The sequence below is a fragment of the Chlorocebus sabaeus genome, chromosome 3 (assembly GCF_047675955.1).
Source record: "Chlorocebus sabaeus isolate Y175 chromosome 3, mChlSab1.0.hap1, whole genome shotgun sequence".
NCBI classification, from domain to species: Eukaryota; Metazoa; Chordata; class Mammalia; order Primates; family Cercopithecidae; genus Chlorocebus; species Chlorocebus sabaeus.
This window is the reverse complement of record NC_132906.1, coordinates 9,540,840-9,553,104: the sequence shown is the minus strand read 5'-3', so window position 1 is coordinate 9,553,104 and position 12,265 is coordinate 9,540,840. Positions and strand designations below refer to the sequence as shown.

Below are 12,265 nucleotides of genomic sequence, written 5' to 3'. Positions count from 1 at the left end.
CCAGAGTAGGTAATCTGCTCACATGGCAGTCACCTGCAGGTGTGGGTGCAGACACATCTAGCCGAGAGTTGAGTGCCACCATTCCAGATGCCTGTCCCCAGAAAGAAAATCTCAGACCAGTAAAGCTCTGAATGGAGGTTTGATCCGAATACCAAGGACAATATAAGCAGAGCTGCTTTAAGGATGCTGTTGCTGTGGTCCATGGGAAAGACCCTTCATGCCTGAATTATTTTGATTCCAGATTGAAGGAAAATGCTAATTTCAGGTAGTTTTATAGAGGCTGGGGTTTTGGACATTGCTGTTTGACTGTAAACTCTCAATAAGTTAGGGAAATAAATCAGAAATCATGGGTGTGCATTTGTAGAGACTTGACAAGACTTATTTTGCAGTTGGGGCTTCAGAGCCCAGAACCTTTTAGCATCCGTGCCCTAGTTGAAATCAGACTCACCCTCTCCCTGGTATCCAAACAAAGCTAGTTCAGGTGCTGCCCTGAAGGGATTTGGTTGATGTGAAGTCTCAAGTCCTTAAATTAATCAACAGGAGTACTTCCTGGACGGGACTGATTTGATCAGGTGGGTGATATGTAAGTTCTCCTCCTTTACAGGGGAATACACCAGGACTCGGAGAGTCCCACTTCCCACCTCAGACGCTCTCAAGATGGTGACCTCTCTGGGTTTTAACACCTGGAACAAGCCGGGTGCGGTGGCTCACGCCTGTCCATCCCAGCACTTTGGGAGGCCGAGATGGGCAGATCACCTGAGGTTGGGAGTTTGCGACCAGCCTGGCCAACATGGTGAAACCCCATCTCTACTAAAAATACAAAAAGTAGCCAGGCATGGTGGTGCATGTCTGTAATCCCAGCTACTCTAGAGGCTGAGGCATGAAAATCGCTTGAACCTGGGAGGCGGAGGTTGCAGTGAGCTGAGATCACGCCACTGCCCTCTAGCCTGAGCAACAGAGCAAGACTCTGTCTTAAAAACAAACAAAAACAAAAAAATAAAAACGCTTGGAACAGGCAGAGCCTAGAGGATGTGTGTGGACTTCCCATCTGTGCCAAATGTGCCTGGGAGAAAACCCACATAGCTGAATGATTAAAGTCAAGCGGCACGGGAAGGGATCAGCCACATAGCAGCGCCCCGCGCACCTTGGCGGAGAGGAATTTTTCTGTCCATTGACATTTGTAGGTGTTCAGTTTGGAATCAGTCCGTTTTGGGAGTCGCCACCCATCAACTTGTCAGTCCCAAGGGCACTCATGAAGCAATCACCCATTGAATCTGCACTGGGGCCATCCTGCATTACAGTGAGAGACGGGAGGCTTCCACAGAGGAAGTGAAGGTCCAGGGTCCAACATTGTGTGTCCAGAAGGCCAGACCGTGCGCCTGTGGAGTCCTCCGATGAGGCAGATGAAGAATTTTCATTCATTGGGAAGCCCAAGGAACAGGAGGCAGAGCCTGAGAACAGGAGGAGGGCTCATCCAGCCAGCCAGGCTTTGGCATTTTCAGGACCAGGTGAATGACAAGAGGAAGAGAGATTGGCTGGCATTTGAAAACAGTGGAGCCTGGAGTGATAGAAGCAGGTGGCTTCAGAAGAGAAGGAGGTGCCTCGCGCCTGGAATGAGCAGATGTCAGTGAAGAAAAGGAAGAAACCGAGGATAAGGAGATGGAGCGGCAGTGCAGCACCGTGTGTCAGGGAGCACAGGAGAGGAGACAGGAAGGTGGGAGGCACGGGGCGGGGGGTGAGGAGTGGCGTCCTGGGGAGCTCAGAGCAGTTCTGAGTATGGAGAGTCCACAGACAGTGAGGATGAGACGGAGTCTTGCCTGATGCAGGCCCTCACTGGGAAGAAGGGCCAAGTGACAGTTCAGAACCTGAGGCTGAAGCATTGGACCAGAAGGAGCCGTTGCAGGAGGCAAAAGGCACGCTGAGGACGCATGGTGCTGCCTCCAGACTGCAGGAGACCAAGGAAGAGCCGGCGGAGAGCAGGCGGGGCCGCACTACTCTGGATGCGCTTAACACCAAGAGGAGCAGGAGGCATGGAAAGTTCAGAAGCTAAAACGAACAAGGGGACAGGGACGAGGAAGAAGAGCTTGAGAAGGAGGAAGCAGAAATTGAGCACCTGGGAAACCTGGCTGAGGAAGAGCAGCAAGCTGAGCTTCAGGCGTATGGCAAGGTCATTACCAGCAAAGCCATTCAGGGCAAATATGAGAAATATACAAAAGAGCTTTCAGTGCCCCCACCCTGGAGGATCATTTCAGCAAAGCCATCTTCCTAAAGTCATGCAAGAACTTCGGGCACTCTGGTTATACCAAATACACCCATGGTGGGGATTGAGACACCACCACCTTCTACCCAACATGGGGCCAAGAGAGTGCCCAGAACACAAAGTTCTTCAAACAAAAGGCAGCTGAAGCACAAGATGTAGTTGGGCAACCGTTTGCCAAGAAGCGGAAGACCACGTAGGGGTCAACTCCTTGTTCTCTCCAATGTGGAACTCAAGGGGAAGTCTCAGCATCTGGTCCTTGATTTGCTTTTCCTGTTATTTACATGGCCCCTGAATCCAGCCTTCAGACCTACTGCCATGCCTGTGATACTGCGTGGCCCAGTTTTTGACGGTGTTTTGTGAAATTTAGACCTGTGCTGAAAAATCCCCCAGAAAAGCACTATCCAGGTAGGATTAGAGGCTTCCCACTTATTTCCAGGAAATCTTAGGTTTCATCAATGCTAAGACTTCCCATATTTACATGAGACTGTTCTGATTTTTAATTTTAGAGATGGAGTCTCGCTACATTGCCCATGCTGGATTTGAACTTCTGGACTCAAGTGATCCCCCTGCCTCACCCTCCTGAGTAGCTGGGATTAAAGGCTTGTGCCACCACACCTAGCTCTGAGTTTCATTTTCCAGCCCCTTAGCTTGGGTCAGAAACATGGGCATGTAAGTGGACAATAAATTTAACTCTTAGGGTTAGGAGTAAAATGCCAGGAAATCTAAACTCATTGAAACTTGTTTTTCATTTCTGGAAGAAGTACATTTTTCTAGATAGACATACTTTTTGATCCATTTATGTGTTGTATCAAGAAATAAAAGAAACACACACCCCCAAAAGAGAAAACAACATACAAGAAGGAATGCAACCTCTGTGCCAGGCCATTCCCAGTGTTTCACTGGTGCCCTGGGGTAGACATGCTTTTTTAAAGAAGACTAGGCTGGGCGCGGTGGCTCACGCCTGTAATCCCAGCACTTTGGGAGGCCAAGGCAGGCGGATCACCTGAGGTCAGGAGTTCGAGACCAACCTGACCAACATGGAGAAACCCCATCTCTACTAACAATACAAAATTAGCTGAGCGTGGTGGCGCATGCCTGTAATTGCATCTACTCAGGAGGCTGAGGCAGGAGAATCACTTGAACCCGGGAGGCAGACGTGGCGGTGAGCTGAGATCATGCCATTGCACTCCAGCTTGGGCAACAAGAGCGAAACTCTGTCTCAAAAAAAAAAAAAAAAAAACTAAAATGGGCCAAATCTGCATTAAATTGAAGAATGTCAGACCTGCCTCTTAGACCTAGAGTGTGGCCTGCACATCCAGGTTCATGACACAGCATTGTCTTTTGAAAGTAATGTGCCAAAGTCAGATGTCAGCCGAGGGTTCTACACACAGAATATGGAGAGAGATCTGAGACTCTGATGGAACACATCCAATTAGCATGCTGGAGAAAGACACATCCCCCAGTGTCGTGCTGCTCAAACTGGCCTGGACCATACCCTGCTATCAAAGGAATCAGCCTCACATTTGCTCCTGCTGGGTGAAAGGAGAGTGTCAGAGAAAAGAGAAGCATCCCTACAGACACAAGAAGCCTACAGATCTGGACGATCCCCTTGCTGATCAAAATGTTGAAGATTCATATTATGGAATCAATGACCCTGTAGCAGAGAAGCTTCCAAAGCAGACTTCAACCATGCCTCATCTGGACCCACCAGAGGATGAGACTCTCACGACATCAGAGGTAGATGGTGTGGGTGAAACAGATCAGAGAAATCATTTCTACCAGTTTGGAGAGATTGACGATCACTCTAATGCAAAAACAGCAGGGTGCTTTCACCCAGTTTTCCACAAGGCAGGCTGCAGACATGGCTGCTGAGAAGTCCTTTAATAAGTTGATTGTAATGGCCAGAGACTCAACATGAAATCAAGAAGATCTCAAGCAGCCAGAGGAAAAGAAAAAGAAGGACGGAACCACGTACTCTGGGATCAAGCTAGAGCCTTTCCCAGGACTGCCATGAGCTCTTCCTCCTGTTGCAGCAGAGGATGCAGCAGCCAGCTACTTCAGCCTACCCCTAAGTGATCCTCCACCACTGTGGTGAACATTGCCCTGCCACCCCCACTACTCCCCATACCGTCAGATTTGGGGCCACACGTGTTCCACCCAATGAGACCACCTCATTCCTTTCATGAAGACTCCAGGACCAGTCCTTCTCAGGACCCTCAGAGGATGGGAGCTCGTGCTGGAAAACACAGTAGCCCCCAGCACATTAGCACTACTCTGGGGCTCTGTGGAAGAAAGGGCACTTAAAAATCCCAGTAAATGAGTTTTGGAGTAAATATATTTTTCCTTCCTTTGTAGTTTCCATGGTAGCTGAATATGCTCAGATATGGACAGTCGGTGAACGACAGCCATGCTTCTCTACACGTAATCAAAGAATCAGTGGCCTTCAAATAAGCTGCTGAGGACACATCTGGTTACAAATACAGTATGACTAATAAAACCTAGTGCCTGTTCCGCTCACCTCTGTGGGAATAAGTGACTGGGTGAATTGGAACGCCCAATGGAGCTGCCATCTGAATTACACGTTCATTTTGTACCTTCTCGGTGGGGGCAGGCAGGGGAGAATTGATCTTCAGTAAAAGACTTTTGGGCCGGCTGGGCTCCGTGGCTCACGCCTGTAATCCCAGCACTTCGGGAGGCTGAGGCGGGTGGATCACTTAAGGTCAGGAATTCGAGGCCAGCTGGGCCAACATGGTGAAACCCCATCTCTACTAAAAACACAAAAAGTAGCTGGGCATGGTGGCAAATGCCTGTAATCCCAGCTACTGGGGAGGCTGAGGCAGGAGAATCTCTTGAACCCAGGAGGTGGAGGTTGCAGTGAGCTGAGATCATGCCGTTGCACTCCAGCCTGGGTGACAGAACGACACTCTATCTCAAATAAAACAAAACAAAACAAAACACCTTTGGGCCATTTTTATGTCCATGGGGGTATTTTTCTTTGTATCATCTTTTTTTTAAAAAAAAAAAGAAAGAAAAAAATGCTAGTACTACTCACTGCCGTGTGTCAGGGTGATTTAACTCTTTTGATGTCACACCCTCAGACAAGTAGAAACCAGCTGCCCGCAAAGCCCAAATGCTTTCTTTCCTCTCCTCTTCTCTATCACTAAAGGAATCTGACTGATAGTTGTGCTTCTCTATATCACCAAAAAATAAAATAAAATAAAAAAATAAAAATTACTTTGTATTCCTATCAGTTGGATGGAAACACAAATTTCATGGAGCTGTGTATTACTGAAAAAACCTGGTGTCTGGGATGAAATTATTTTCAACAACGTCCTGTACGATGCTTTCTTTAACAAATGGAAATGCAGAGCATGGAGCATTTGAGTGGAAGACTTGTGACCTCAGCTGGAACTATGATCTTCCACATTCACCTTTGTGTGTCTTCAGGGGCTCGTTGGAATTTCCTGCTCTGGGCAGGGTGGTCTTAGAAAGTTTGGGTATAACTGTATTATAGATGATAAAGGAAACTTGATGTTGTGTTAAAAACTAAATTTTAAAAAAGAGAAGGGAGAAATCATGAAAGAAGTAATTCCAGCAATTTTCACCATACTGAAGAAAGAATTCAGATTGAAAATGAAAAATGTTTTATGCCATCCAACAGAACTACATCTGTTCAGCAGAGGCATGTACACAAACGTTTATACAGCCCTGTCTCTAGTATCCCTGAAATGGAAATAGTCACAAGTCCATCCTCATTAAAACTGGATACATCAATTATATATATATAGTGGAACAAGAGTGAATGAATTGCCACCACATGCAGCGACCTGGGTGAATCAGACAAAATTAATGGTGAATGAAAGAGACCAGGAGCAAAAGAGTACATATTTTTTAAAAATAACGGCTGGTCACAGTGGCTCATGCCTGTAATCCCAGCACTTTGGGAGGCCGAGGCGGGTGGATCACGAGGTCAGGAGATCAAGACCATCCTGGCTAACATGGTGAAACCCTGTCTCTACTAAAAATACAAAAAATTAGCCAGGCGTGGTGGTGGGTCCCTATAGTCCCAGCTACTCGAGAGGCTGAGGCAGGAGAATGGCGTGAACCTGGGAGGTGGAGCTTGCAGTGAGCCGAGATTGCGCCACTGCACTCCAGCCTGGGCAACAGAGCAAGACTCCGTCTCAAAAAAAAAAAAAAAAAAAAAAAAAAAAAAAACATATAATGATTTCATTTCTATAAAAATTCAAACACAGGCAAACTGATCTACAGTACTGGAAATTACAATAGTGGTTCTCACAAGGGACAGATAGTGGCTTTTGGTAGCATTGTTTCTTAATCTAGGTATTAATTGCACAAAATGTTTTTTCATTTTGTAAAATGATTTGTGCTTTTCTGTATGTTATACTTCAGTAAAAACTTAACGTTTTTCTAAGTTCCATATCAAAACACACCATAGTGAAATTTATGGGGATAAAGAGGAGATTCAAACAGCTTTGGTTGGGGCTGGGTGATGGTGGGGAGATAAAAGGATCAAGACAGAATAACTTAAGACTTCTTAAAAGTATTACTGAGAAGTAAACAACGATGGAGAAATGCCTATAACATGCTAAGGGGAAATTATGTCCAAACTGTCAATCAAGTGAGAAGGTAAAATAAAGACATTTCGTAAAACATAGTTTCAAAAAATTTTCTCCCTGTGCATCCTTTCTCAGGAAGTTTCTAGAGGACATCACAAAAATAAGAACAGGGAAGACAGAGGACCCAGGGAACAGAAAAGAAGGGAAGAGAATTTCCAAAATGATGGTTGGAAGCAGCTGTAGACCTGCGGGCTTGGAGATGAATCCAGGCCCCGTGGAGCAGGACCGAGGATGCTGCCAAGAAGTCAGTAGCCCAAGTGGTATGAGAGGAGTTTTAAAGTTCTGTTGGAGAGTATGGTGACAAATAGTAATAGGAACCTAGAGAGCTAAGCAAATGGAAATAGAAAAGATAATTACTAGCTACCAGAAAACAAAAAGATGTCCAAGAAAGGAAATGCAATGAGTGTCCACTACAGTGAAAAATATTTACACAGGTGTTGAATAATATAAATGTTGATTTAATTTTTAGGCCAGGCATGGTAGCTCATGCCTGTAATCCCAGCACTTTTAGGAGGCTGAGGCAGGCAGATCACCTGAGGTCAGGAGTTCGAGACCAGCCTGGTCAACGTGGTGAAACCCCGTCTCCACTGAAAATACAAACATTAGCCGGGTGTGTTGGCGTGTGCCTGTAGTCCCAGCTACTCTGGAGGCTGAAGCCGGAAAATCACTTGAACCCAGAAGACGGAGCTTGCGGTGAACCGAGATTGCACCACTGAACTCCAGTTCAAAAACAAAATTAATTTTTAAAAATACACATAGTGGGAAATTAGGAGGAGGAGGAGGAGGGGAGAAGTATATTGCATCGTGAGGAAAATGTTAGAAAAAGGTCTGAATCCTAATACCGTATGATAGGAAGTCAATATTATGTTTTATGTACTAGGCATATATGTTATTTTGATAATTTTAAAAACACTGAGGAGAAAAATAATTGTTTCATCTGCAACACAGTGAGAATTATTTGTTGCAGTAACTTCTATTTAATTTGAGAAAGTAAAACATTTTTCTGTCCCTTCTGAAGGAAACCTTTAAGTGCACTTGAGTTTTTTATCTAGTTCTGTAGTGTACAGGGTAAGAAAATCAAATTTAAAACGTGCTTCCATTTTATGAGTTACGTTATTGGTAACAATTACAAAAATGGACTTAGATTATTTGAGTGTGTTGCGTAGCTTTTGCCTATATTCCCGTCTTAATTGTGAGCAGAAAATAGGTTTATTTTTGTTTCGGTTTTTGTCTTGAGACAGAGTTTTGCTCTCATTGCCCAGGCTGGAGTGCAGTGGTGCAATCTCACCTCCCTGCAACCTCCACCTCCCAGGTTCAAGTGATTCTCCTGCCTCAGCCTCCCAAGTAGCTGGGATTACAGGCACGTGGCACCACACCTGGCTAACTTTTGTATTTTTAGTAGAGATGAGGTTTTGCCATGTTGGCCAGGCTGGTCTCGAACTCCTGACCTCGGATGATCTGCCCTCCTCAGCTTCCCAAAGTGCTGGGATTACAGGTGTGAGGCACTGTGCCCGGCCAGTTTTTTAAAAGTGCACGTTAATTCAATTAAGAGGAATGATAAGATATAATAAGCATATTGAAGCCATTCATCCTAGAAACTTCCAGAATTTCAAATGGTAAAGAGAAGCATGGAGGAAAAGATGTTACCTTTTTTGTGAATTACTAGCATCAATCATCTTTCCAGCCTAGAGAAAGTATCAATACATACATATGCACACACACAATTTTTTCCCCAAAATACTGAATTTCAGAAGTTCTCATTCTCATGATAACTATTTTTGTTGCTTCCAAATCTTGACAATTAAGAAAGTTGAGAATGAACTAAGCAAACACTGAAGTTCCCTCCTTTTCAAAGTGCTGGCAAAGCACAGCTTTGGATGAACTCCATCAAGTGCTGCTGGCTGGCTTGTCAAGACAGAAGCTACGATTCGATGATAGGGCAGAAAGAGAAAGGCTGAGTGGGGAAGGTTGTACAGAGGACCCTCCTTATCCAAAGATTTATTATGAGAGTCCCTGCAGAAAAGATTAACAAATAATCTGATACCGACTTGTGAAATTAGTCCTCATTCAAGCATCTGTCTCCTCTTAGCATCTGTAAGTCATTGAACAGTCTCTCCAGTGCTGTAAACATTAAAGCAGAGCAAATGGATAGCACAGTGAAAATGCTAATCTAGAAGGTGGAAAATGTCACGGAGCCTATGAAAGTGATGTTAGAAAACAGCTTGAACTGGCCAGGTATGGTGGCTCATACCTGTAATCCCAGGACTTTGGGAGGCCAGGGCAGGCGGATCACCTGAGGCCAGGAGTTTAAGACCAGCCTGGCCAACATGGTGAAACCCCGTCTCTACTAAAAATACAAAAGTTAACTGGTGAGGTGGCGCAAGCCCATAATCCCAGCTGTTCAGGAGGCTGAGACAGGAGAATCGTTTGAACCCAGAGGCGGAGGTTGCAATGAGCCAAGATGGTGTCAAAAACAAAAAACAAAAAAACCAGCTTGAACCATAGGCTAGAGTTAGACTAATTAACAACATAGAAAAAAAGAGTAAGATAAGGATGATAACATAATAGGTGCTTCCAAAAAGAATGACAAGAATATTTAAAAATTTATAAGGGCAGTCCTTGGAAAATTGACAAGCTTCTCCTTAAATATTTGTGGGGGAAAGAAATGACCATTTTAATGATCAAGCTATACGAGTCCAACATGAAGGGTATTATATTGTGCTAGCATCCATTTTTGTAGAACAGAGCTTTCCCCCAAAGAAGGGAGCCATGGGAGGCTAAAGTGAGAGACGAGACTGAGTTTGGCCTGGGCCATGGAGTGTGACTGAACTGGCTGAGTGAGCAGGGGAAATGGGACCAGCTCAGGAAGGAACTTGAATCAGAATGAGGAATTTAGACCATCATCTTTTTCACATGTTCACCAACCTGGGGAGATAAAAGATAGTCTTAGGGCTGGGCGCAGTGGCTCACACCTATAATCCCAGCACTTTGGGAGGCCGAGGCGGGCGGATCACCTGAGGTCAGGAGTTTGAGACCAGCCTTACCAACATGGAGAAACCCCGTCTCCACTAAAAATACAAAATTTGCCGGGTGTGGTGGTGCATGCCTGTAATCCCAGCTACTTGGGAAGCTGAGGCAGGAGAATTGCTTGAACCTGGGAGGCAGATGGTGCGGTGAGCCAAGATTGCACCATTGCACTCCAACCTGGGCAACGAATGAAACTCCGTCTTAGAGGAAAAAAAAGATAGTCTTTACCAGGATTTACTACAGAATTTTCAAATTGGGGATTTTTTGCTTTAATTATGTAAGGGAAAAATTTATAATACATCGCAATTAGCTAAAATAAATAGAATTATTATTTTATGACACTTCTGTTTCAGTTTTATACATGCGTATACTTGTGTCACAAGGCAAATATTCATCTTACTGAGAGTCATGTAATCCAAAATTTGGGTTGGGCATGGTGGCTCACACCTGTAATCCTAGCATCCTAGGCCGAGGCTGGTGGATCACTCGAGGTCAGGAGTTTGAGATCAGCCTGGCCAGCATGGTGAAACCCCGTCTCCACTAAAAATACAAAAATTGGCTGGACCTGATGGCGCACACCTGTAATCCCAGCTACTCGGGAGGTTGAGGCAGGAGAATCGCTTGAACCCAGACGGTGAAGGTTGCAGTGACCCGAGATCACACCTCTGCACTCCAGCCTGGGTGACAGAGTGAGAGTCTGTCTCAAAAACAACAAAAAACAAAGTTGGAAAGACACAGATACAGAGGAAGCTCTGTGGTTCTGTTGTAGATGAGAACCCCGGAAGCCCTAACTGAGCCACATTGGAGAATAGACTGAAGTCTCTGGGCTGTGGTTGCATAGATGTCCCCAGGCTCCAGTGCCAATGCCTCCCTGCACATCGGCTCGAGGGCCCTTTGCTTGGCCCCACTGCCCACTGCTGCTGAATCCTTCTGTCTGCCCTGCTGCGTGTGAATGTGGGTCTCACGGTGGAAAAAATAGATGTTTTGGGCTCAGCTGGACCTGAGTCTGAAGCTTAGTTCAGCCCTTTACAGGTGAAGTTATGAAGCCATTGTGATACTCTGTTGCCTCTTCTGGAAAAGTGGGGGAAATAATACCTATTTCATAGGGTTGTCACGAGGATTTAAAGAATATATGTCACCTCCAATCAAGCTGTATTCTACTTCTAGGAGCTCATCTGTGGAAGTACTCATGTGCACAGATTCACATACATGGATGGTTGATTGCAGTCTTATAAAACCAAACATCTAGAAGGAGGCTAAAAATCTAATAAGGGGCGGGCATGGTGGCTCACCCCTGTAATCCCAGCACTTTGGGAGGCCGAGGCAGGTGGATCACTTGAGGTCAGGAGTTTGAGACCAGCCTGGCCAACATGGCGAAACCCCCTCTCTACTAAAAATATAAAAATTAGCTGGGCATGGTGGTGCATGCCTATAGTCCAGTCCCAGCTACTCGGGAGGTTGAGGCAGGAGAATCACTTGAACCTGGGAGGCAGAGCTTGCAGTGAGCTGAGATTGCGCCGCTGCACTCCAGCCTGGGTAACAGAGTGAGACACCATCTCAAAAGATATATATGAAAAAATAAGGGATTGATTTATTTTTAATTATGACATAGCAATATAATGGAATACTGTGGAGCTATTTAAAAGAATGAAGTATACCTAGGTCTACTTATATGGAAAGATATCTGCCTCACTACTGAGTGGAAAAAAAACAAGTTGCAAAATCCTGATCCCATTTTTTTTTTTTTTTTTTTTTTTTTTTTTTTTTTTTTGAGACAAAGTCTTGCTCTGTCACCCAGTCTGGAGTGCAGTGGTGAGATCTCAGCTCACGACAACCTCCGCCTCCCAGGTTCAAGCAATTCTCCTGCTTCAGCCTCCTGAGTAGCTGGGATTACAGGTGCCCGCCACCATGCCCGGCTAATTTTTGTACTTTTAGTAGAGACGGGTTTCACCATGTTGATTAGGCTGATCTCGAACTCCTGACCTTGTGATCTGCTTGCCTTGGCCTCCCAAAGTGCCAGGATTACAGGTGTGAGCCACTGCGCCTGGCCCGATTTTTAAAAAATATATTGATTATTGGACATGCTTAAAGAAATACTATAATACCATAAAGGTGGCTGTCTTTGGGAAGTAGAATCATGAAGGACTTTAGATTTCTGTTTTGTAAGATGTTTGATTTATTTATTATTTATTTTATTTATTTTTTATTGTTTCTGAGACGGAGTCTCACCCTGTTGCCCAGACTGGAGTGCAATGGTGCGATCTCAACTCACTGCAACCTCTACCTCCTGGGTTCAAGCCATTCTCCTGCTTCAGCCTCCCGAGTAGTTGGGATTGCAGGT

The 12,265-nt window shown here is 45.1% G+C and overlaps 1 protein-coding gene and 1 pseudogene across 2 annotated transcripts in view; both read left to right on the top strand.

The window, feature by feature from the left end:
- Positions 1–12,265, top strand: part of HMGB1 (high mobility group box 1) — a 154,982-nt gene that overhangs the window by 72,905 nt on the left and 69,812 nt on the right. The window lies entirely within an intron of this gene.
- LOC103214226 (pre-mRNA-splicing factor RBM22 pseudogene) lies at positions 3,506–8,502 on the top strand (annotated as a pseudogene).